This window comes from Coenobita brevimanus, chromosome 76 (assembly GCF_032717465.1).
Source record: "Coenobita brevimanus isolate Jiangsu-jjx chromosome 76, ASM3271746v2, whole genome shotgun sequence".
NCBI lineage: Eukaryota > Metazoa > Arthropoda > Malacostraca > Decapoda > Coenobitidae > Coenobita > Coenobita brevimanus.
Genome location: NC_137029.1, coordinates 11,767,628 through 11,795,283, shown reverse-complemented (window position 1 = coordinate 11,795,283; position 27,656 = coordinate 11,767,628).

Genomic DNA, 27,656 nt, shown 5'->3' with positions numbered 1-27,656 from the left:
GAAATACTAGTGCACAGGAAGGGCATATGGATAGAGTTACGGTACATTCGTATGTTGTGACGGGAAAATTAGAATGTCATAATAAAGGCTACAAGGTGTCTGCTGGAGATCATGCTAGTACAGTAGGTAACCTTATTAGCAGACTGGTGTAAGATGTGGGTATGTTGTGAAATGAAAAGTTTAGATTATTAATATAACAGCGTTGAGGAAAATGTGTATTGCCTACTGTAGAAATAGTGAATGATGTACTGTAGATTGATTAACTTTACAAGATTTATTGAATATGTTCCTAGATGGCATAGACAAATAGAAGAGATAAAGTTGGGTTGGTGACAGTGGCATATGTGATTAAGCCTGAAGGGTAGGAGACGTGAAAGGGCAAGAGAATTCCCGATGTCGCTAACCAAGGAAAAAACTGCCACTCTTCACCAGATTATTTAATTTTCGACATCAAAGTCGGTCTACTAAACTCTGTTCATTTTATGTGCCCTCTGTGTCACTAAAAGGAAGGGAGAAATTATAACAACAATGTTTTAGTCACTGCTACCAGGAAGAGAGGCTGTAATATAGTCAAGGAAAATAAAGAAATAGTGGGCTGTCTACCATCTCGGTTTGGGGACGGTTCTTATTCTTTCCCTCCTTAAATATCGATAAGCTTTATTTTACATCTACTTCATGTATGTGTCAATCAAAACAAAATAAACAGTGTTATGAGAAACATGTAACGATTCTTCGTTAAGAAATATTAGCACGACACGGCTGAAGATTGTACGTTACGATTATAAACAATAACAAACTCATGTCTACTGCCCCGCTGGATCTATTGTACAAAAATAAAGGAAAACCGTTGCAGAGAAACATGGACAGTGCTTAGACTGAAGTATTTCCTGAAGTCTAGAGGAATACCCTGTTCAGGGTACACCACTGGTGTGTTGTTTTGAGTTTTTGTACGGTATTTTGGAGCCCCCGGCATCGTCGGATTTCGGCCGGCGGTCTCGTCTCTCCACGATTTCGGCTTTAAACATGTACACTTTTCACATGAAAAACTTTGTAGATATTCTTCAGCATTTTGGAGATGAAGCATTGTTCCTTTAGAAAGCTAAATTATATGGGTTTCAAACAAAATGTGCACCTAGAGACTTGTAAATATGTGATGAATGCTGTCACACCCGGTGTGCTTTCGCGGCGGCTATAGTAACGTTTTGCTGCATTTACCGCATTAAAGCATATCTAGGAAATTAGTATAACTACTAAAGAATAATATCATGAAGAACTTACGTACGGTATATCATTAAATATCACGGGAGAGATTTTTAAAGATATGCGATTTCTATGGTCTCTGCACGAGTAGCCCGACTTCCATATTGAACTAGCTGGCGATCAATGGCAACTCTTGAATTAGTGGCGGTGGGAATTGTTTGATATAAAAAGTGAGTGCTTAAGAAAAGGAGGTATGAACTGCGTGAAAAAAAAAAAAAAAAAAAAAAAAAGACTTAGGAGAGAAATGTACCTAGATGTCGATTTTCTTTTTTTCCCACAGATTTTGCGCGAACAACTTTAGAAACTGAAGCACACTAGTGTGAATGTGTGGCGGGATCAGAAAGTTTCATCTTGAATGATGGCACGGATACTTGGGTCATTCTACTGGACACTGTTGACCGTTTTAACTTATGAATTTTCCCATTATTTTTTCTGTATCTGAGTCATCCCATTTGTGATTGTGAAAAACAAGTGTAGGATTGTTATAATGATGAATACCTCTCGATTCTGATGATCCTGAACTTGAAACTTGAGAAAATGGTACCTTGATTTCATTTATGATCTCTTCGTGGTCCTCTCAGGCTGCCTTTAAAACATACACAAGGTGATATGTCTGAGGGTGTACGAGTATGTGTTAGCAACGAACACATTTTGGTGTTCAACTTTTTTTTAACGCTGTGCAGAGGCTCAAGCAGATAGAATTTCTCGCACGGACACATTTAGCAACGCACATACTATACGTAGGTATGCACCGTTGAAAATTATTCTTTCTAGACTTTATAAATTACAGGCAGCTACCTTAAAATATATGTTTACGACTCGATTCCTCCTGTACCTCTCTCCTCTCAGCTCTCACTGATTCTTTCCCTTTAGCTTCCTCGTACCGTTCCATTTCTCCTACTCTCCTCTCCCCCTTCCCTCCCCCCAGTAAGATCACTGTTATCGAAAATTTATATCCCCTGATTCCCCCCCCCCTCTCCCCACCAGCACATCTTACCACCTCACCGCCACCGCCCCCACACCATCTCACTTGAAATTCGGCCCACGCTTCTAGTTATATGGTGTCTGAGTGTGTGGGTGTAAGAATTAAGAGTGACTGGATATAAGGGCTTGCGTGGGTGGAAGAGTAAGAGTGGGTGGATATAAGAATGTGAATGGGTGTAAGAGTGAGAATGGGTGGATGTAATAGTCTGAATGGGAGGAAGATTGAGGATGGGTTGATGTAAGAGTATGAATGGGGGGTAAGAAAAAGAGTAGGTAGAGGCAAGTGTGTGAATGGGTGTAAGAGTGAGAGTGGGTGGGTGGGAGACGGCTAATGGATGGCAAACTAAGAGTGGGTGGGCATAAGAGAGTGAATGGATGGAAAAATAAGAGTGTGTGGATGTTAAGGTCAAGATCGAGACCTTGGTAAAGTGTGAAAGGTGGAAAAGCAAGAGTAGGTGGATGCGAAAGTGGGAATAAGTAGAAGAGTAAGAGTGGGTAGATGCAAGAGTGGTTAGAAACGTAGTCTCCTGTCCAAAAGTATGGGGGCTCATTCCCAGGCTAGGACAAGTAACCCTGTGTTCATTTGGATTTTGTTAAGACAGACTTTATTGATACTTCACTGCAATGTCATTAAACACACACACACACACACACACACACACACACACACACACACACACACACACACACACACACACACACACACACACACACACACACACACACACACACACACACACACACACTCCCTCTAATACCAAAACACTATAATTCCTTCTCTATAAGTTGGTGGAGATTTTCGTCCTTTTGTAACATTTCCTGTAGCTCAGCGGCAGAATAAGACAATACTACTGGCTCTACATCCTTTCCATAGCACGTCTTTGTGATAAGCACCATATTACTCTTCAACATCGAAAATAGAATGATGGCAGTTTTACACATAAAGTGAACAGAGAATAATGATATGTGAAGGTGTTCTGGAGGCCTGTTAGGATTGAGGGAACTGACTGACATGAGTGCAGGTGAGTGACAGTGGGTGGATATAAGAGTGTAAGAATAAGTACAGATGGATATGGGAGTGAAAGTTAATGTATGATTTGAAGAGACATAAGAATGCGGTGGAAGTTAGGTGGATGTGCGATGTGTGAGAATGGAGAGTGTGTAATTGTGAGTTTTATGTGCATCTGTGTGTGTGTGTGTGTGTGTGTGTGTGTGTGTGTGTGTGTGTGTGTGTGTGTGTGTGTGTGTGTGTGTGTGTGTGTGTGATGTCATAGATAAAGTTATTCAGGAAGTTTTCAAATGAGTGGGTGTGTACGTGAGTGGGTGTAAGGAGAGAGGATGTACTTGAGAGGGTGTGTATGTGGGTGGGTGTATACAGCAAATGAGGGTGTGTACGTGAGTGGGTGTGTACGTGTGTGGCTATGAATGGGTGAATAAGTGTGCGGGTGTAACTTGGGAGTGTGTACATGAATGAATGAATGAATGTGTCACTTGATGTAACGAATGGGTGTGAATGTACGTAGATGTGTATATATGTGCGTGTTGGTGTAGAGGAGGTGGGGATGGAGAAGGGGAGTAAGAGTTGGGGGCGAGGGCGGGTGGGATGGGAGAAGAGGCCGAAATCACAGGACTTTAGCGGCTCAGTGGCGAGATCGACTGGGCTTTAACTCGACTCGGGTCTATGTGGTGGAGGGGCATGCCAAGTGGACGGGCGGAGTTTCAGAAGTTATAAGGCGCCCCACCCACATATTCCCTCACATTCTCCACCGTACCCCTCACAATTCCTGATATTTCTTTCACCTTTTCATACACCTTCATACTCCTTTCATACTCATTCAAGCACCTTTAATCTCCTCATATTCATTTCAGTCTTTCATATTTTCTCATAACCTTCATTGTCTCTCACTCCCCCTTATACTTTTCCACACACCTTCATCATCCCATACTCCCTCATGCCCCTTCACACGCCGCACTGCCATACTCTGTACATTCCTTCATGCTTGTGTCTCTTACACCACTTATACCTCTTTACATTCCCATACACTCCCTCACATTCCCTCACACTCCTTCATGTTCCGTCAGACTCCACCTTCCTCTCACGTCGGTCTACTCCTCATACCTTTCACACTCCAGTCTACTCCTCTCACACTCCCTCACACCCCTTACACCTCTCACACTCCCTCACACCTCTCACACTCCCACACATTCCCTTACACCTCTCACACTCCCTCACACCCCTCACACTTCCTCTCACCCCTCACACTTCTTCTCACCCTTCACACTCTCTCACACCCGTCACACTTCCTCGCATCCCTCTCATTCCCTCACACTTCCGCACACCCCTCTCACTCTATCACACCACTCACATTCCCTCACATCCCATCATTCTCACGCCCCCTCTTATCTGTTCACTCTCACTCACAAAGTATCTCTCCATTACATTCCTAACACATTCAAATTCACCCATGCTCCACAGGCTACCCAAATATACTTCACTCAAGTCGCATCTCACACACACAGTTAACATGATTCTAACCAATTTCAAATCCCCGTATTGTTCCCTGTTCCAGCCTAAGGTCAGTCCTTTTGACCACGAATCCACTGCTTATCCATTGACCACCACCTGCCCCTGAGTAGATTTCACATTGCAAAGCCATATTAGATTATTGAAAAGAAAGTATTGGTCATTTTTATATTACCTCTTTGACGTGAAGCGAACAGAAGTTAGGATGCATCAAGTATACCAGGAGAGACTTTTTGGACGGTATGAACTGTAATCTTTATTAACACATATATCCATATTATGCTCTGGTAAGTAAGGAGAAACAGTCAGGGGATGGCAAGAATACAATCTAAAATACGTAATCCGATTGAAGATGTGAAAGGAGGATGACTAGCCTACTTTCCTTGTTTGCATTATATGATCGGAGACTCTCTACTCATATCCCTGTGACTGAACTTAGACACTAGGAAGGCTCTCATTTTGAACGAGGCATTCTTTTCACTGGACCACTGGACGGCTTATTAAATGGTTTGAAAGACACTCTAGGACTTCTATCAATTTATAGCCCGACGCCCTAATCCCGCAAAGGGTGGACGTAGACAAAACTCCTCCAAGTCGTTCTGTCACCCACAATTTGACTACTTTCACCCCAACTCACTCCCCTCTCCCTCATGTACAGACGTCGGAATAAGTTCATTTCCTTTTCCGTGGACTAAGGTGTTTGTAACACTGCTCGATGGAGAGCTATCCCCTCCTCCCTTCCTCATAGTCCCACACACCCACCCAACCCCCCCACTTTTCTCTCCGACCCCATAACCCCACCCGGTACCCTCCATACTCTCGCTCACAGCCAGCTAGGGGTTTCTGTGCTTCAAGCACCTCTCTAATTACGTGTAGTCCGAACAACTAATAAAGGAATAGTACGGAATATATCATAAACCAAGTTAGGAAAAGGTTTACTACATTGTGTGTGTGTGTGTGTGTGTGTGTGTGTGTGTGTGTGTGTGTGTGTGTGTGTGTGTGTGTGTGTGTGTGTGTGTGTGTGTGTGTGTGTGTGTGTGTGTGTGTGTGTGCGCTTCCGTCCCTGTGTCACTCCTATAACACTGTTCCATTATTTCACCTGCGTGTTTTCTTTCTCTCTCACTCACTCTTTTTTATCAGTATTTCTCCAGATTGTTCTTACCATTCCAAGTCTCTCTCTCTCTCTCTCTCTCTCTCTCTCTCTCTCTCTCTCTCTCTCTCTCTCTCTCTCTCTCTCTCTCGGAAAAAAGAGATTGTTTTCATAGTCTGTATCTCCTTAGTACGGCCACTTCCTGAGTTGCTGTGGAATTTTGGTCGCTTGAAAGACATACGTCGACTTAAAAAGAGTTCAGGAGACTAAGGTATCAAGTTCGCCTGAGGGCTGTGGGACTTTTTTTTTAGTAGAAACTCGTAGACTACGAGGTCAACTAGTTAAAGTGTTTAAAATCTGAATGGGTTTCACAATCATTACACAGAAAGTTGCTTACTCTTAACACGGACTTGGCACACAACCATGACTGGAAGCTGTAAATGAAAAAATTTACCAGCAGAATTACGTGAAAACTTTTTCACGTCCAAGATCTGCTCTACATGGACCTGACTCAACATGGACGTTGTTAACACTACAGTAGAGAAGATTAAGGGATTCATCAGCAGGATCTTACACTAGAATAAATGTGAATTGGATATGCATTCCCAGGCAAACAAGATGTATCTCCATGGTATGGTCTGCATAGTCATTAACTTTTCCTTGTAACTCCTCTCTCTCTCTGAGTCTCTCTCTCTCTCTCTCTCTCTCTCTCTCTCTCTCTCTCTCTCTCTCTCTCTCTCTCAGTGTAGTAAACCATTTCCTAACTTGGTTTATGATATTTACTATACTATTCCTTTATTAGTTGTTCGGACTACACGTAATCAGAGAGGTGCTTGAAGTACAGAAACCTGTGAGCGAGAGTATGGAGGGCATCGGGTGGGGTTATGGGGTCGGAGAGAAAAGTAGGGGGGGTTGGGGGGGAGTGTGGGACTATGAGGAAGGGAGGAGAAGGGGATAGCTCTCCATCGAACAGTGTTACAAACACGGAAAAGGAAACGAACTTATTACGACGTCTGTACCTCTCAACTTCATCCCTCCACCTCATCCTTGGTCTTCCCCTCCCTCTCCCTCCCTGCACCTCACCAACATACACCCTCTTAGTCAGTCTCTCATTCTGGGACTTAACGGGCTAAAATGGTATTACACAAAATCAGATAAGACGAAGTGAAAAATCAAGATAAAATAACATGAGTGGATGCAGACGAAATGGAAGTAGAAGCGAACATACACTTCACACCTCGCCCCTTCTGAAATTCCATTACAATCATAATGCTGTCATATCCTGAGAACGTCTTCACACCTGAGTCACTTTTAACGCTCTCATGGTCGACGTAACTCTACTTTTCTATTCCAGTTAATACCGGACGATTTTATTTAACTGAGAGTGCTGGGTCATAGGAGCGTGATTGTTAATACTGTCACCATTAACTCTTTGATGGTCTGAGAAGTTGTATTACTCTTATCCACCTGATGCTAGAGGATGTTATGTAACTGAAAGTAACTATACGAGCCTAACAGTATTGCTAAGTCTTCCCTAAAACTTCTTACCCTTCCTAATGTAACTGCAGTGCATTATATTCCTTTACACTCACTCACATGTGTTCTTCCACGCAGTCCTTTATGTTCCCCCTATAGCATTCGTCTCCTTTTAATCATCGTTATAATTTTCATGCACACATACAGGACACCATCGAAAGAGATAACTTAAAATGTGAACTGTTTTAAGCCTTTTGCCTTTATGGATGCTCTCTCTCTCTCTCTCTCTCTCTCTCTCTCTCTCTCTCTCTCTCTCTCTCTCTCTCTCTCTTTCTCGTGCTACTATGCTACGGCTTTGTTTAATTAATGTTGCAAGCTGTCTCAGATAACCTTGGTAATGATCGATTTTTCATCACCTTAATTATCATCATAGTCTTGAGCTTGTTTGATGAACAGCAAGTGTGCCCATGACAGTGAAAGAGATAAGCATCAGTGTGCCGGTGCTGTGAAGTCATAACCAGTTACAAACTAGAATGGCACTCAGTGGAGCGCATCTTTCCGACAAGGACAATGTAATTTCCAAGCCACTCTTCATAATGGGTTAGGTCGTCTCATCACTGACTAGGGTTTCACAAAAATTGTTTTCCGGATCCGGAATCTGTATTACGATCCGGATAGGTCCCAAGAGTTAAATCGATTATTCCCTGGGACATAAGCTATCTACCCACCAATTTGGTCCAAACCTCCCTTTTAGATTTCTAGTAATCCTGCTAACAGACAAACAAACTAACAAGCAAACAAACAGGGATGAAAACATACTCTCCTTGTCGGAGAGAATAAAGTCCACCGCCTCACTGTGTACCCAGTGCATGATTTGCGTATCCTTGAGACGAAACTGGCTCGTCCGGTTACTGGTGCCAAAATGCCGGAGATCAACAGCCGATAAGACATAGTCAAGTTATGCAGACTCATGATGATGAGAGATAAATCATTTAGATGACCTTCAGTAATGGTACTTTAAGAATTATAAAATGTCAGGTGTTCTGACTGCATTATTTCTTCGTTTGTGGAATTAGTGGATTTTGGGTAACTTCTATTTCCATCACTGACCAGTACTAGATTGGAACAACTGTATCATACTTATGTGTATGTTCATCTGTTAAACCCCCAGAATTAACTTTTGGGTTGAGGAATGTCAGATACCGTTTGTGTGTGTGTGTGTGTGTGTGTGTGTGTGTGTGTGTGTGTGTGTGTGTGTGTGTGTGCGTGTGTGTGCGTGTGTGTGCGCGCGCGAGCGCTGGCATGCGAGCGCGGAGAACAGCTGAGGGGTAGTCAACGAGATACCTATTATTTTTAGGACAAAAGGTCCAAATCAGAGGGCTTGATCCAGCGTTGACATAGCCAAATGAGTTTTATAAAGTTTTCATTCACTTTAGATAAAACTTAGGGGAAGGCTGAGGGTAAGGTAAGAATGATATGATTCAGTTTTGAATATAACCAGTTAAAGGGCAAGATCAAAGAGTAAGGTCAAAGTTCGACCATGTGTTTACTTACTTGTTAACTAAATAACTCAGTTATAATCCGTTTTTCACCAAAACTTGGTGGTGGGACTGAGGGTCTACCAAGAAGTAAGTCTGTTGTTTTTAAGAGCAATAGATCAAAAGCCAAAGTGACAGTCAAGGACAGGTTTCATCTCTCTCCGGTTTAGACAAATCTTTGTTGTATGGGTGGAGATAAGACAAGAATGAAAGGAGTCGATTCTGAAGACAATTACCGGGTAGTTGTATGTCAAGGTCATAGGAAATGTGAGATGTGGGCACGTAGATTTATAGTCAGGATCAAGTTATTCTTAAAGAGTCCGTTTTGCAACTGAATGCTTTACTGAGGGCTTAGATGTTACACCCACGGAGCGTAGTTGATCTCTCACTCTCATTCAATCTTTCAGGGTACAGGTAAAGAGTTTGTGTTTGTTGTCCAGCGTCATGATTACACAGTTTACTCAAAGAACTGTCTCCCCAGCAGAATTGGCAAGACGCAGCTTGCCATTGCCGATTCATGAAATTTCATCACCTTTGACTCATGATGGGTCAACAACAAACATCTGCTCGCTTACAGAAAAAGTCGAAATCCAAGATCATCGGGCAAGGCCAACTCGAATAGTTTTGACTGGGTTTCAGCCGAACTAGCAGTGTTTTGAGTCAGGAAAGATGGAAAGAGGTCACATGGAAAAGTCAGCTTAACATTTTTTGAATTATGTAGACTAAATTTTGTGGAAGTGATGAGGTTAAAACAAGGATAATGGAACTCCATTTTGAGAACACTCAATCACATGTTAAGGTCGCAGGGAAGGATCAAAGATCAAGATCATTGGGAAAAGTCTGCTCAAATAGTTTTAATCTGACATGAACTGAACATGGTGGAAAGTTGAGTGTTAGTGAAAAATGAATAAACTCAATTTTAATAGTAATCAGTCAAAGATGAAGGTTACACTGCAAAAGCATACAGGTGTATTCAGCCCTTAGACAAGCTGGCCGGCGCTAGTGTTGAAGCCTACTTCTGAGTTCTTTTTTATTAGATTAGGATAGACATTCTTAACCGGAAGGGTTACAGCCTTCATTTACACCCTTATTACTGCAACTCTTGCGAACAGTTAAAAAAAAAAAAAAAAAATCATCTGGCGCAAACCAGACTGAAATGAAAGCTGCTCCACGGTGGTGTAGGGGTTGATAATCTCGCTGATTACACTGGATTTCAAGCTTGTGCTAACAGAATTTGTTGCCAGTATGATGAGAAACGTGTGTGTGTGTGTGTGTGTGTGTGTGTGTGTGTGTGTGTGTGTGTTTCGGGCATACACTTGAGAGTCCACTTCCTGAATCCAACAGTCCATCTACTCACCGCATTCATAAGTATGTCATCATTTTGGCGTTCATACACATCGCCTATACTGATTACATGCTCAGGGTGTCTCATCCAGGACGCAAAGAATGGTGTTAGCTGGATAGTTTTATGAACTGCTATTAGATCTTCAAGAAAATCAGTAAAGCCTGTTTTATCAGAATTTACTCATCAGACTGTACCCTGTTGAAGACTGTGATTGGTCTTGCGTCATTTCGTATAGCAGTTGACTTCCCTGACCACTTGACCAACTCCTTCATCTGTGTAGCCCTGTTTTATAGTTGTTGCTTGGTATTAATAAAGAATGTAGCATGAGCGGATTACGGACGTAGAGAGAGAGAGAGAGAGAGAGAGAGAGAGAGAGAGAGAGAGAGAGAGAGAGAATGGAAACATGGAAGGAACAATTTAAGACAATGAAACCTGAAGAAAATGATACTAGGTTGATATAAATAGCAATGAAGGGCATTTGAGAGGAGAAAGAAAAGGTGGAAGCGATAAAAGAAACAGAAAATGAGGCTAATTAGGAGAGGAACAATGAGAACAAAGATACTAAAGGGGAGACAGATGAAATGAAAGGCAAATGTGGAAAGTCAGTCCTATGCGAGCCGCGTGTAGAGTTAACACTATCAGGTTCTTATGAATCACTCATCTGAATAAAATCGTTTAGCGTCAGCTGGAATAAGATACTAGAGTTGCTTCGACACCGAGAAGAGTTCATGGTGATGGCACTAATATTCTCAGGCTGCAATAGCTCACTCGCTGCAGAATTTAATTGCCGGGTACTAGCTGGAACATTATACAACAGACGACCAACAGTGAGTTAAATAAAAGACAATAAAAAAAATTGGTGGAGAGAGAGAGAGAGAGAGAGAGAGAGAGAGAGAGAGAGAGAGAGAGGGAGGCGTTGCCCTCATAGTGTACATTGTAACGTATTTATGATTGAAGTTACTCGCTATTAACCTCCTTTGATCAAAGTTCACTTCACATGGGATTCTGCTGTGATATGTGCTTAGCCTTACAACTTCTACTGGTTCACAGTTGCGAGGCTCATAGGTCGAAACTTCTTTGGTTCCTCTCCCTATTTAACGTTTGGAAATGCCCCGCTTTGTCTTCTCTTGGGCAGTGAGCACAAGCAGGTTATGCAGTAAGGGCTACCTACCAGTGATTCATGGAAGGACTGTAGCTTCACATATCTCTCCAACTTGAAAATATTTTTTTTTCCCCAAATTCTTTAACTAGGACAGTGGTTGACAAAGGCCTGTATCTTGCCTTGTATAGTTGAAAAAAAGATAAACTAATGATGAAACATTATGGGACTCAGAAAGATTTTAAGTTAATAACATGGTGGTAAACTATAAGAAACTGAAGATTGGGATTATAAGCAATAGTGTCTGATATCCGTATCCTCTGAGATTTATTTTGCCTCGAGATGCGAAACAATATGCAGGAAAATAGAATTAATAGCACGGATGTAATCGCTAGCAAAAGTTCTCCGATCTTCCCCTGTCAGCATTATGTCCTACCGTCCATGTATGAAGCATCGCCGAGCGTCAGACAGCATTTTTTTTTTTTTTTTTACTGTTTTGTTGTGTACTGTACTTCAAAATACTTTCACGTATGAACATTTAATTTATGACCATCCATCGCCTCCGCCCACAAAGGAAAGGAATGTCGGTAAACTTTTGATCGTGAGGTGTGGTCACAACCAACCCGGGTGATCTCTCAGTCCTGGGAATTCAACTCTAGTTAAAGAGTCATATAAAGCAAATGAAGTGAATGCTAACCTGAGGGGCTGCCGCCGTCCATTACATTATCGCAATCGTTCGACAAATTCAAGGCCGTAGGGTAGCCACGGTAACTTTTACGAGTGCATTTAATTACACGGTCGGATGGACCGATGGGGCAGTCACTACCACTGATGTTTCATACATACGCACAAGTTCAAGACAAGTTTCACAGAGCGAACTGGAAGCCACGGGAGAAACTATAAACTTATAATTGAGGTTGCCTGTAAGTTTGAGAGAGTGCTTTAATCTGTGATATAAAACACCAACTATACAGACTGCTTACTTTCATCTTTTTCTTCTTGAATTAAACTTTGAATTAAAATATCGTCACAACCTGCTCGATCAACTCACAACGCACATTTTAACAAGGTGCATTACCCCCTCCCTGCTCCACCAGCTATCACCACCTGCTCAGGTATGGATTTGGAAGAGAGGGGAGGGGAACATGAGGGCGTACGCCCCCTCCTCTACATTACTTAATATTTCTCACATAAAAATAAGTGTTATTCATCAAAAATTTGCATTACATACCATAAAAGACTTTCACTTGCCTATATTTCCGTACTTCTATGATATATCGGGCTAAAGCTAAGCATTAAAACATATTTCACATAAAAATTGTTCAAGGAAAAAAATATGTTTAAAAAACTGAAAGAAAGGGGACTTAAGATAGGCACAAAAACAAAATTTTAAAATGTTCAAGCAAAATATTATGCTTAAAAGGTTGATGATGTGGGGGGGGGGGGAACAGGGGAACTAAATCTAAGCACTAAAACATATTTCACAACAAATGTACAACTAAAAATATTTTGTTTGAAATGCTTAAAGAAAGGGGGACTAAAACTAAGTAGTAAAATATAGCTTATTCTGGAAAAAAGAAAATGTATAAGTAAAAAAAATTTGCTTAAAAAGCTTAAAGAAGGGAGGACTGAAGCTAAGCGCTAAAACATATTATTTCACAAAAAATGAAAAAGGAAAAATCGTGTTTCAAAACCTTAATGAAGGGGTGGATATTCCTTGGTGGTCTACTACTTGTTTGGGAGCCGTCCGTGTGAAACCTGCGGCCTAGAAAAGTTTTCGTCGTAAACAGTCCACACCTGATCGGACACCTAGTCTCCTCGTATTTCGACAGGTTTCCGCTGCCTTCCACCGTACCATCTGTCAGGCCGACGTTCTGTTTCTGAATATACACCGGTTGTGGCGGTTTGGTCCAGAATTCGTAGGATATCAGGCAAACATATCCCACCTCAGGCTTCGGTTCTTAATATCGATGGCCGGTTTGTGGCTGATTCTTCCTTAGTTGCGGGTGCTTTGGGCAGTCATTTTAGTCTTATTAGTAGTGGGTGTCATCTCTCTCAAGAGTTTCATCACCTTAAATCTGATTCTGAATCCGTACCAATCTCTGTTACTTTGTCAGCTGAGGGAGTTTTTAATGCTCCCTTCTCACTTCATGCATTGTCGTCCTCACTCAGATCTTGTAAAAATACAAGTGAAGGACTTGACGGTGTTTATTATACTGTGTTAAAACATCTCCCCCCAAAAACCATGTACTTTCTCTTGGTCCTCTATAATAAATTTTGGACTAAAGGTTTCCTTCCTGCTGACTGGCATATAGCGACCATCCTCTCGTTTCTTAAGCCTGGAAAACCTGTTCATCATCCTCAAGATTACCATCCCGTAGCTCTGACTAGCTGTTCATCTAATACTTGAACGGATGATCAGTACTCAGCTAACTTGGCATCTTGAATCCCATTGCCTTTTTCCTCCTTACAGTTTGGGTATCGCAAAGTACACAGCACCTATGATTCTCTCCTCAGACTCGAATATTTTCTCCAATCTGGTTTTTCACTCCACCAGTCAGTCATTTCTACTCATGTTCTACCTCCAGTCCTATGCAGCAATGTTTATTTGTTCGCAAGCCACACCCCAGCCTTCTCTTTAATAACTTCCCTCATACATGTCCGTCCTCTACCACTTTTCTTGGCCTCACATTTGACTCCTGGTTAAATTGGAATGCCAATTTTTCTTCCATCAAGTCTTCTACTCCTCATCGTCATTGTTTGCTGCAGATACTATCTCATGTTTCCTGGGGCTTTGATGGTGTAACACTTATTCGTTTTCACTCTGTTCTTGTTCTTTCTAAAGTCGATTTTGGTTGCCATGTCCATTCTGCCTCTACTCGCGCTCTTTCAGATCTTGATTCCGTTCATCATACTGGTCTTCGCTTCGCTACTGATGCTTTCAGTCAACTCCCACTGCAAGTCTGTGCTGAATCAGGCATTACCACCCTCTCTCTTGTCGTCGTACTTTTCTCATTATTAGGTCCTTTGCATGTCTCCTTCAATATCCTACAGATAAGATATTCCTTCCTCCCAGCCTTCTCCAATGCTCTTTTCACTCGGTCTCCCACCTTCTTCCATTCCCTCTTCGGGTCTTCACCCGACTTCAGTTTCTAGATTTCATCTATCTTCCTGGTGTTCTATTTCGTCCAGTGTCCCTTCCACCTTGGCTTCTGCCTCCTGCTGTGGTCTGCTCTTCTCTTCTCCCTTGTTCTAAATCTCTTTTCCCCCCAGATACTCTTCGCTCCCTTATTCTTGAACATATATCCTGTCACTTCTGTCATGCACATCTTTGCTGACGACTCCTAATTTTGCATTGGTGTCGGGTTTGCTGTTGTGTTTCCTGACTCCACATTCCAATGTACACCTCCTTCCGTTGCAAGTTTTCTCACTGCAGAACTGTATGCTATTCTTTTTACTCTGAAGTCTCTTCCTAGGTTCTCTTCCTCCACCTTTGGTATCTTCCTGGATTCCCTCAGTGTGCTTACTTCTTTACACACCACGCCTTCTTCTCATCCTCTAATCATCCACATTCAGGAGTGGGTGTTCCTTCTTTCTGCTCGAAAAAAGTCAGTTCTCTTCTGCTGGCTTCATAGCCATTTTAGGATTACAAGTGATGAAGAAAGTGACTCGTTGGCACACTCTGCTATTCTCTCCTCTAGGTCCTTTCTCTGTTCCATTCCTTGTCTTGAATGTTTCCCTCTTCTGACCCACCTCTTCCGTGAACATTGGCAATCCTCGTGGAACCTGCAGGTTCACAACAAATAATATTAAATCCTCATTTCTTCCCTAGCACACATCAAACCACCCCAATCGTCGATGGGAGACTATCCTTGCTTGTCTTCGCTTGGGCCATACCTACCTCAGTCATGGTCATTTAGTAAGCTATGCCCTTCAGTTTGTCTTTTCACACTGTAAATGCGCGATGACTATCCGCCACCTTTTTCTGGATTGCTCATCTACTGTACAATCCGGCACCGTCTCTTGGCTATCCTCCTCCTCTTGTTTACTATGTCGGCCCCCACAACTTGCTGGTTTCCAAGGTGACTCTCCCACTGTTTCTGTTTCCAATATTGTCACTCTTCATACTGCTCTTCACATCATACACTATATATAATTATTTCCCCCGCTCCCTATTGTCTTAGTTTCATATAGGCATATCATGGCTTCATTACTCACTCCTTCCTTCTACCACCCAACCACTCTATCCTCCAGTCGAAGTTGGCAGGAAATAGTGAACACAACCATGCAAAAAAGAAAACCAGTCATGGAAATTTTATAGGAAAGGAGAAAAGGAAATCATGATCTATACTACCTGAGAAGGAAAATAACATTAAAATCACCTGGGCTGCGTTGCACCAGCCGTCGTGCCTCGGTGCAAGACGGAAGTATTGACAGTGAAAGTGTGGGGATGAAGGTGGGGGGGGGGGGGAAATTGTCACGACCTCAGTCACTCCTGGAACTATTTGGAGAGGTGGGTCTCTCTGGCGACATCGGACAATCATGAATGGTTTAGATCCTGCTCATGTTGATGATAAAACAACTATACTTACATGTACATTTTTCATTGCACTTAGAAATAGTAAACATGGTTAGAATAACAACGGGATATTAATGAAATATTTATTACACTATTATCATTGTCAATTGTTATAATGTTTCACATAATGAAACTAAAGACATTATGGATTAAAAGTGAAAATGATGTAGAATGGTTTACAGTCATTTTGCTGCAAAAATGATGGTTTTGTGTCCCTTGCTTCTGGGAAGAACCCTTCATCCCACCTCCACAACACCTTCCAGAGTGACTGTCCGTTCCATGTCGTTTTCAAAATTAGAGAAATCAGGGCAATCTTGAGTTGGAAGGCACACAGTTTACTATGGTTCTCTTTAGGCAGGAAGGCACACGGTTTGTGTTTCTTATATACGGCTTACATATTGGTTACGCAATTTCCACAATATTAGGGAAACCTCTGTTTACACTTAGATGTACTATTTCAGGAAAACTGTGAATACCGTTGTCACACACACACACACACACACACACACAAAAAAAAAGCGACGATATCTTTTCCATTAACATATTTAAAAAGAAGGATGTCTAAAGTGAAAAAGTTAATTAGCGCCTGAAGTATTTCGTGGTTTCACCACTACCCCCACTAACCCAGGACCAATCTCTAGCATGAAGGCTTGGTTCAGCGTAACCCAGAAGAGATGAAGAACCAAAGAAAACGTGCGCCATGGGATAGAAACAGGAGAAACATTTGAATTCTAATGTCTCGTGACTGATGTTCTTGGTGGCCGTGATATTGATGTGACATTATATAGCAGTCCTATTTGTTTTGTGTGTGTCCTACTCTGGGCAACAGGGTCTTTGTGGCGTCATGCGAAGCCCTCATAGCCTAATTAACTACGTGACTTAGGCTTCTTTTATGAAAAAAAAAAAAAAAAAAAGGTAAAATCTGAAACAAAAGTTACTTTCAGAGAAAACCGGAAATTGAAGGTGTTTGTTATTTAATACCTGGACATTGTGGAAGGAGAGAGAGAGAGAGAGAGAGAGAGAGAGAGAGAGAGAGTTGGAAGGTGGAGGGGTGAGGTATGGAATGGTAGAGGGTATATCTAATGAGAACCGGTTCTCTACAACCCTAAGCTGGTACACACACACACACACACACACACACACACACACACACACACAGTCTCACCTAAACTTTTCTTCAGATTTGGTATATTAAAAAATGAATCCTTTTATGTGCTTTAAAAAGATAGCTTTCTTTTTTTTTTAAATCACATCCGTCAGCAAACGACAGCTGATGTGTGTCCAAAAGTTTTTTTTTTTCTTTTTTGGTGGTTTGTTTGTGTACGAGATATCTCAAAAAGCAGTTCTCGGCTTTCAATTAAATCTGTTGGACAGATGGGCTGTTTGTTATGAGAGTTCATTAATTTTGAGGTTGGTCTGAGACCGGAGGCTGAAATAAAGTATATTTTTTGATGTTGGCGGTGGACTGCGCTCTGTGAGACTGTGTGACAGGGCAGACTAAAAGACTGTATAATTAACTATGTGAGACCAGAAAACAATTTTGTTGTTAGCGAAAAGGAATCATCGTCATCATCCGGACCTCCTTTCCCATCCTAGGGCAGGAAACGGAATCACAGCAGTAAATCATAAATATTTTTGCGTTGGCAGAGGTAAGCCCTCTCCCCTTTATCCTGTCCGCCACCACCTTATTCACATCAACTCTCCTGGTATGTCGTCTATTCTCCTTCCTCTCCACATGGCCAGACCATCTCAAAGTATTTCTCTTAACATTTTCGATTACATCCGCATCAGCACCACAATGCTCCATTACTTCCTCATTTGCCTGTCTGTCCTTCCACGTAACTCCACAGCCTCATCAACACCACAACACTTCTTTCTCATTTGTCTTTCCACGTGACCTCACATCCATATCAACACCACAACACTGCTTTACTTCCTCATTTGTCTCTGTGTCGTAAGTCATGCTCTCTCATAGGCTCATGTTCTCTTTTAAACTTGCATTCTCTTTATCTTATCGTCTCGTTTGCTTTCGTTCTTTCTGCGGCTTACATTCTCTTACGTTCAGTTAAACTTACGTTCTATCTTGACTTCAAATTCTCTCTCAATCTTCCGTTTTCTTTTATGCCTGGTTGAGTCGCCTGTTAGGCGTTAGGTTTAAATTCTCAAACTGAGGCATCAGAGATGCAAACCGAATTTTTGATTGCGTTACTGGACGCACGGGAGAAAGAAGATACGGAGTATTAACTCTCATGGGCGAAAACGAGACCAGTGTAATGAGCTCTCTTGGTCAACAGATGGCATTGTGGTCGCCGGCGAGTCGTCTGTTTGTTTACATAAGTTGACAGGAGGGATGCCAGGTGTGGCGTACAATAATCATGGCTCCAAACGCTGGACACCGCTGTGTTGTTTGTGGGAAAATCCGACGAACTGGAACTAACCTACGGTTTCATTTCTTTCCAAAGGACAAAAAGAGGTGCGTAAAACAGATGTGACAAACTATTATGCATTAACAAAAATACTACGGTCATAAATGTAGGTGCAGATTAGGAAGTCACATAGCTGAAACTGGGCCTCGGCATATACCGTACGTCTAAAATAGAAGTCTGTAGGGAATATTATGCTTCATTACACATATGGTAAAGGATACGTTGGGCATTGGTATTAGACAAGTGAACTTGTTGAAGTAATAGCCCCTCCATTCACAACGTAGGATATTATTTACCGGCCCTCATACGATCAATATTTATTGACTATTCATATATTTTGCCGTATTATTGATTTTGTGAAAATGACAGTGAAGATATTCACTATCCATTATTAAAGTAATTTCCGATAAAGGGAATTTACTTTTACATTGGAGAGGCGGTGACTCAAACGGTAGAGAAGTGGCCTGCAGTCCTACCGGACCCAGGTTCAAATCCCAGCTGGGGCAGGGAACAGTTTAAGGATTTGAATTTCATATAATCAGACTATACTGATCTACCAGAAGACCCGCCGACATGTAAAAATACCCCTGCTAATACCATACACTAGTCCTGTATAAGACAGGGCTAGCTTGTATTCAATCTGGACGGTGGGTGTTGGCGACAAAGTGGTGACATGTAGAAAGGTGTATGGTATGTAGGAGGCCTACTGGGCATTGAGAGCAGGGTGTGAAGCCTATGCCCAGAGTCGGACATATATATATATATATATATATATATATATATATATATATATATATAAAAGTGCAGGTAGGAACCATGTAATGAAATATAAATTTTCCTAAACCACATAAGGTACTTACAGTAGAGAGAGAGAGAGAGAGCGGATATCCACAGGGAAAAGGAAACAAGAAATAGCCCAAGCTCATGGGATATTTAGTGTTTCCTTTTTCCCCTGTGGGTATTAGCATATTTATGAAATGCGTGCTGTTGATATATTCGGAGACAGATAGATAGAAATAGATAGATAGATGCAGATACAGATAGACATAGTTGATGAATAGAGCGAGGGGCATATAGGCAGGTAGGTAACACTGTGCATTAGATGTCTGTATGTACCGGTATTTATTAATACACATATGTATTCCATTATGTGCATTCTTGCACAACTTGATCTTACCCAAGATATTTGGTTTCCTGTACGGTGCATTTATGTTGACAAACCAACATATTTTAACATGTTTTATATGACCATTGGCATTAAATTCGTCTTCCATTATAAATGTCATCACCCTTTGCATGCATAATGATATGATAAAACTGCCATTTTTGTCACACCTTTGGTAATTGCCCTACATGTTTGTATCGTAGTAGCTTAGGCATATGCAAATTATGTTTTTGTTTGAAGGCTATATAATTGTTACGAATCACTTAAAAACTTTACCATATGTTGCTTGTTTTCATGGCATATTCTCGAAACTTTTACCGTATGTAATATGACATACATTTATCTCCAGCTTCAGAAACATGTAAACTATATATATATATATTTTTTCAAATGGTATGTTTCACACGGGGGGGGGGGAGTATTTATTGTTTTGCAAATATATCGGCAGATTATGTGGTAGACGTAAGGGCATCTGAAAACAATGGCAAGATTTTTTTTTATCTTAAGTTAAATCAACATGATACATATGATTAACAGAGCAAAAGCAACAAATGGCTGTGGGTTTCTGATTCCCATCTGAATGTTTTTGGGATAATTATGTAAGGTAACATGTATGTGGCAAGCCTTCTTACCCATTACCCAATAAATCCGCTATACTATTCTTGTCTGTATTATTAATACATTCATTATATTCCGAGTCGCAAACTTTTACCATTGGCATGAATCTTTGTCTCAAAATACAATATTTAGGACACTGTTCACCACCAACATTTTATCAGTGGTGAAGGATGCTCATGCAGCATATAATTGTCTATTGATAAGGTTAACTTAGTTCCACATGGTAGGCCTGTATATTCCCGATTCATAATCTAACCCTAGTCTACCCTAAAACCGTTTTCTTTTATTCCCGTTCTCCCTTATCTGGCTTGCGCAGTAGATGGCGTGAAGGTTAGGGCCTCGCAATTTTAACGCTGAGTCCTTACTCCGTATCTTTTCTCCTCCGTGATTTGACGTGTTCAGTGTAGGCCGTGTTGTAGAGGGGTAAGGTTGTGGACGGCTTCTCTGGGACATTTTTTTCTTCATTATGGGTAATTAGTATATACAATAACTCGTATTATCTTAATTTAGAATAAATTAATAAGGTTGTGAGTCAGTATGGGTTAAGCCAGAAAGATGGTGTCGTAATAGAGTTAGTTTGAACTTACCATCCCCGCCTGGGAATGCAGTAATTCCACAGGCAGACGGTTTAGGACTGGAGCACGAAGCTTTCGCTGGCTCTTATATTTCCCCTCCAAATGCCTGATAAGCTCTCCAAACTTTTCCTTAAAACTGTTGTTTCGGTCAATACTTCCTCCTTTGGTAGGTTGTTTCATTCATCAACTACCCTCTGTGAGAAAAAGAATTTTCTTTTGTCTTGATCCTTCTTTGAAGATCTAAAATGGATGTCCCTCACTTGGTCCTTCGTTCAGTGGAAAGAAGTTTTCAGTGCTAAGTCACTCCATGCCAGGCATAATTTTATGTATTTCATTTACGTCACTTCCGAGTCTTCTTATTTCTAGTGGCATAGGACCAATTTTCTTCAGTCGTAATTCCTACTGATTGTTTGCAATGGCCGGTATCTTGGTTATTCTCCTCTGAATTCTTTCCAGCAGATCGACTTCCTTCTGGTTGTATGGCCTCTATGCTTGGACACATTATTGTAAGTGTGGACATGCTTTTGACCTCTATTGTCTTCTTTATGCTCCCCACAATTTGGTTAGTTTTCTTAGTGTTATGTTCTGTATTATATAATGTTTTATTAACAGTAATTTCGAAATCTTTCTCACTGTCAGCATTTTCAAGTACTTGTCCTCCCACTTGGTATGTCTGTTGAGGGTTACCGTGTCCAAGGTGAAGACATTATTTTATACTTTGCAACATTGAACTGCATCTATCAATCCTCCACCCATTTTCCGACAACGTGCAGGCCATTTTGGACCTTATCCAGGTCTTTGGGGGTCGCAGTTTTACTCAATGCTTTGGTACTGTCGTCAGATTTCAGTACATTACAGGCTTGATTATCATCGATGTCACTGATATTGATAAGATGTAGCATGGGACCAAGCACTGATCCTTGAGGCACACCTCTGAGGACTTTTGCCCACTCTGACGCATGACCCCTCACGACCACTCTGTTTCTATCGTGTAAACAAGCTCTGGTCCAGTTAGTCACATTTTTTTCCAATCCCATGGGCTCTGACCTTCAAGTGTAACTTTTTTTTTTTTTTTTTTTTTTTTTTTTTTTTTTGCGGTTGTCGACGGTTCTCAAAATCTATGTACAGCACGTCATCTGGAGATCCCTCGTCTAAATGACTGGTTATCTTCTCCATAGTAACCACAAGGTTCGTAAGGTACGATTACTTGAGGAGAAATCCATGCTGTCTCACCAGTCACTGTTCTTGAAGGTGCACCATAACTCCATCCCATATCTTTGACTCTACAGCATTACTTATCTAGGATGTTAGACTAATGGGTATATAGTCTGCTGCCAACCTCCTGGCCCTTCTTAGGCGGACGTCACACTAGCAGTTCTCCTCCGGTAACCATGATTGATTTTAAAATGTCACAAAAGGGTTCATTAACTTCCCTTGCCAAGTTTTTAAGTACTGTAGTATGTATTAACTTATCACTGGGGGATTTTTCAATCTTTAGCTGCTCTATCTTGACTCATTTTCTCCTTTGACAGATCAGTTTATTTTAGTTCATACATTACACTGCAAATTTGTCTAGGTTTTTCAATGCCTTGGACAATATGCTCTGTGAAGACTGAACAAATTGCTGATTAAATATTTCTGCCATTGTTTCCTCGCATGACATTAATACCTTACCGCTATCTATTAATGGTCCAACAGATGTCTTCACAGCAGTTTTACTCCTGGAATAACGGTAGTATGCTATGGGACCATTTTTTATTCTTCTTGCCAAGTGTACTTCATATTCTTTTTGCTCCTTTTATCTGGTTAATGGTTAACTTATAGTTCTTTTTCTATCTGACAAAATCTTCCTGTCTTTTAGTGTCATGATGCCTCTGTAACCATCAACATTTATTACTGATGGCATTCTCTATCCTGTAGTTCCACCATGTCGGTCTGTTTATATTATTTCTTTATTCCTTCTTGGGAGTAAATCTGTCAACAAGATCACAATTAATTTGTAAACATTTTCCATCTATCACTTGTTGTTTTTCTCAAATTTTTATTTCCAGTTTACTTTTCTTAGAGCTTCTTTCATTTCTACGAAATTAGACTGCCTAGAGTAAGGCATTCATGTTTCCAAACAGATTCGCTTGACTCAAGATTCACTTTGAATTCAATACTAATATGATCACTTGATGTTAATGGTGCTGAAACAGTAACATCATCAGTCAGACTGGGATCGGTATTTATTGTGCTAATTGTCTACAGTTTTTTCTTCTGGTAGGTACTGTCTAAAGTTGGGTTAGAAATTTTTCTAGAATTTGTCCGTCATTATCCCTTTTCCTGTGTAGCAAGTCCCAGTTTGTCACCATAATTTAAAAATCCACAAACTGTAGTCAGATAATTGGTATTACAGACCCTCTCAGTGTTCTTGTCTAATTCCTTTTCAATCTATCTTAGTGTGTGTGGTGCTAAATTGCACACAGTAATTAGTACTTGTCCCATTATTCCATTTATTTGACACCATACATTTTCAGCATTTTCAACACGTTAGTTCATCTATTAGTGTTGCCTTCATCCACGATTTAAAATATATCAAACATCCATCACCTCTGGTTGTTCCATTGTCTTTTCAAAATAAATCATAGCCTCTAAGGCTCAGATCTGCATCTTTGATTCTGTCTGCTCCTCATGACTCAGTTGTGTGAATCTTTGTCGTACACCAAACATATCAGTTCAGTGATTTTCCTAATAACATATCTTGCATTTAATAATAACTAACCAATCATCATAACCCATGAACACACTTAAAATTTCCCTCACTCTTTGAAAATTTTAATTTCTTACCGAACGCTTCTACAATTTGTGCAATTGATTCTCGTGGGGCAGTTTTCAGTTTTTCTTTCGAGCTCCCTTTTGAGCTATCATTGAGTCCACAGTCACTATTCTGTTTCGTATAATTATTTTTTACCGCCTTGATCCCTTCTCTGTGTTCCTTTGTTTGACAGTAATCGTACTCCCTCTTAACCTTTGTCCAATCGAGCTCAATAGACACATTCTCCAAAGATCTTCTTTTGTCCAGTTTTTCTCGTATTTCTAAACTTGTATTTGTGGTCTTCACTGTAAAGATTAACATGAATCATTATTGGTCTATCATCATTTTCCTATATTTCCACTGGGACTTTCTTGGTCTCTTGGACCTAGACATTTTCTGTCTCTAGTACCTCCTTGAACATAAACTCCACTGTTCCAGTATCACCCTTCAGCTGGTCAGTATGTTTGCGATCACTATCATATTCGTTTAAAGCATCAACTTCCTCTATTCCTTTAACAGTAATGTTACATTACTTCAGTTCTTTTTATTTTCACGGATTTCTTCCCTTACCAGCTGTTTAGTCTTGTCCCTCAGTGTCTCATTCCTCATATTTTCTATGGCTTCCAACCTCTTTTCAATTTTCTCTTGCCTCTTGGTTGCAATGTCATTGCTTTCCTTGAGGTTATTAACCAACTTCAGTTCATCCACTGCCTTAGAATTTCATTCCATACATAACCAATCATGGTGGCCTTTCAAGACATCATTCAGACTTTGCAGTAGCTCAGTCTTGCCTGGTAATATTTCTACATGAAATATGCACACACATAAAACAGTACCGTACTCACAATACAATGTCAAATCCTAATTATTTACAGGATGTTGACACTTTTTGCAAGGTCAATGTTGACTTGTTCCACCAGTAGCTCCCTGTACATCCTTATTTTCAACACAAGTTATTGCAGTTTTTGTACCTCTTCTGGCTGCATTTCTGATGTTTAATTCCTGGTGTTTCTTACACACTTCCTGCAATATTTGAGAGAGCCCTAGGCATTTTTCCGATTGAGGGGGAACAAACCAGCACGGACAACAAGGAGCAGCTAGACACGTCCGAACCGTCCGCGTGCAGTGGAAGAAGGAGCACTGATTACTTTTCTGGAACCTTTTACTACACTGAAGGTAAAATATATGTTAAGAAAATAACGAGATATTGACTTAAAACAATTTGATATGCAAGTGAGTAAAATGGATGGACTGAAGCCAGGATGAGAGGTTTCTTACTAGGTTAGTGTGTTTTCCGAAATGCAAACTGTTTGATAGTTTCCTAGTTTTTATTTTAAGTGACATTGGAGGCTTCATAGCAAGTATTACTTAGCAGCTTATTCTGAAAACTATCAAAATATGTCGTAATCGGTCGAAGGCCAAGGATACAGGGCAGATTAAGATAGTCGGCCATTAGACCATTTGGATGGTGCAGGTGTTCTGAGTGCTCCATGTAAAATGTATTGTTGCTACTGTGCAACAAACTTTAACCAGTTTTTTGTTCATATCAGTGTCAATGCGTAGATTCCGAATATGCTATTTGTTTTTGTACAAATCTAGAGTTACAGGAATTGTGCAACAACATGTGTATCTTTCAAGGACAGGAGCTGCAACTTGTTACCATTTCGAGAATGCTGAAAATGTCAAAGAATTTTTATATTTTTTTTGTGTATATTATGGATATAACTAGAAAATGAGCAAACAGCAATATCACAAGAAATGCAGGGCACATAGTATCTAGAAATGCACTTTTGATCTTGACTTTCTTCTGTAGCTGGGATGACAATCGCTCAACAATCCCCAAACGTAATCTCCCATCATCACTTCATTCCACCTGCCCTGATATCTGGTTTCCATCAGCAGAATGTCCTGGTGGAACCGTTCGCCATGCTCCTTGCTGACATCACCCAAGTTGCTTTTGAAAAAATCAAGGTGGGAATGCAGATAGTGCAATTTAATTGACAATCTGCATCTAAGCCAGTGGAATGCACCAATCAGGTCATCGATGAGCTGTGCGGAATCTGGTCTCCTTTGGTTGCCAAAAAAAAAACTTCCACAATCCCTCTGAAAGCATTCCAAGCACGCTCTTCATCATCAGTCATTTTACCCTGGAGTTCACGACTTGCAAGTATTCTTTGAATTTGCGGCGTGGTGAATATGCCAGCCGTCATCTTTGCTATGCTCAACTTGGGAAACATTGCTTGGATATGCAGAAACGCTTCACCATCCTTGTTGATTGCTTTCACGAATTGTTTCACAAGACCAAGTTTTGTGTGTAGTGGCGGCAGCAATACCTTCTCTCTGGAGATCAGTGGACCTCTCAGAACATTGCACGAGCTTGGTGTGAGACTCTGAGAGGCCAGTCTTTCCTCACGAAATGTTATGCATCGCTCTGGCTGTCCCACAACCTTAAAAAACGAGTACTTCGTATAACCAGCTTGCATTCCCATAGGAATGAAATAATTTTGAAATCCCCACAAACCTCTCATAGCCTTCCATCATTTCCACAGAATGAGCAACTGGAATTGATAGGAGTTCGTTGCTGTTAAGCAAATGTACAGCTTTTAGGCTCTTCACGGAACTGTCTATGAAGAGTCTCCATTCTGAGGCATTGTAATCCACTCCCATGTCTTGGAACAAACCCTTAACATCAAAACAATAACACAACGAGGTTTTGTCTATGAAGAGTCTCCATTCTGAGGCATTGTAATCAACTCCCATGGCTTGGAACAAACTCATAACATCAAAACAATAATACAACGAGGTTTAGTTTATGAAGAGTCCCCATTCTGAGGCACTGTAATGCACTCCTATGGCTTGGAACAAACCCTTAATATCAAAACAATAACACAACGAGGTTTCTTTTGACGAAGGATGTAAACTTGCCATTGCGATTCCTATAACTCGGCTTGCAACTGGGATCCAACAAGTTCCATCTACTTAGACGTGACGCCAGCAGCTCAGCATTGGACTTGGTGAGTCCTAAATCTCGGACCAGGTCATCCAGTTCTTGCTGATTGGGAAAGTGTGGAGTGTCTCCGGAACATTCTCCAACATACGATTCTTCATCACTTTCCCCTCCTTCATCGACGATGTCCTCATGGCCAGCCATTACGCCAGCCATTACATCAGCGCGTGGTAACAAGTCTGGAAAGAAACAATTGCCAATTGTTGACAAAAACCTAGAGATAGACAAACAAAACATACACCATTGGAATCGGCATGGAAAAAAAGAGTCTAAGAAGACCAAACAATTGAATAAACAAATTCTTTGTTACTCAGTGTTTTGCTTTTATACTTCAGTTGCTATGGATTACTGTTGCTAATACCATTGTTACTGTTGTGCCAATAGGGTTAGGGAAGTGATTTATATCTAAGTGTAAGGTACATTCTATAAATGAATCGTTTTGCTGCAGGATTAGGTTAATTTTTATATCGGGAGATATGAGGAACCTTCTGGAGATTTCAGCATATCTTTTGCTTACTTTTCTCTTTTGTCTTAGTAATTAATTCTTGTTATTTTTATTGTGCGTAGTAATTATTAATGCACTATTGCATCAGAAAATGTGTTTTCTCCTTGGTTCTGGAGTGTTTTGGGCTGTACTGGTAGCTGGAGTCGGGGGTCAGGGGGTGATAGTAAGTGACCATTCAATTTCCGAGGCAGTGCACTTCAGTGAGCTAACAGATAAAAGCAGACGGAGGTGTGTGCGCGAGTTCAGTTAGGTTTAGCACAGTGTGCCACTTCAACTGAGTAACCCAGGGAGCAGCAGGCCGTCAGTTTGTGTGTGACAGCGAGTCAGGGCCAGCCAGATACTGAGAGTCAGAATCAGTAACAGACATCGGGTGAACAGTGAGTCAATGGTGGACGGACAGTGATAGTGACAGTGAGTTACACAGTGAGAGCTATTCGGTGAAGGACGGAGGTAACGTGAGAGAGAAAGGTCAGCGCCTTGCAACTGTACTTCAGCTGTGCTTAAATGGAATAAAACCCTGCAGCGTTCATCTGCCTTTGAGTCACTGCTTGGCCTGTCTGTGTCGTTCTCGATGTATCGACGAAATTTCTACGGTTGTAACATTACTATAGGTATTGTTTCTGCTGTTATTACATAAGTTTTACTATAAGCAGCAGAAGCACCTTACC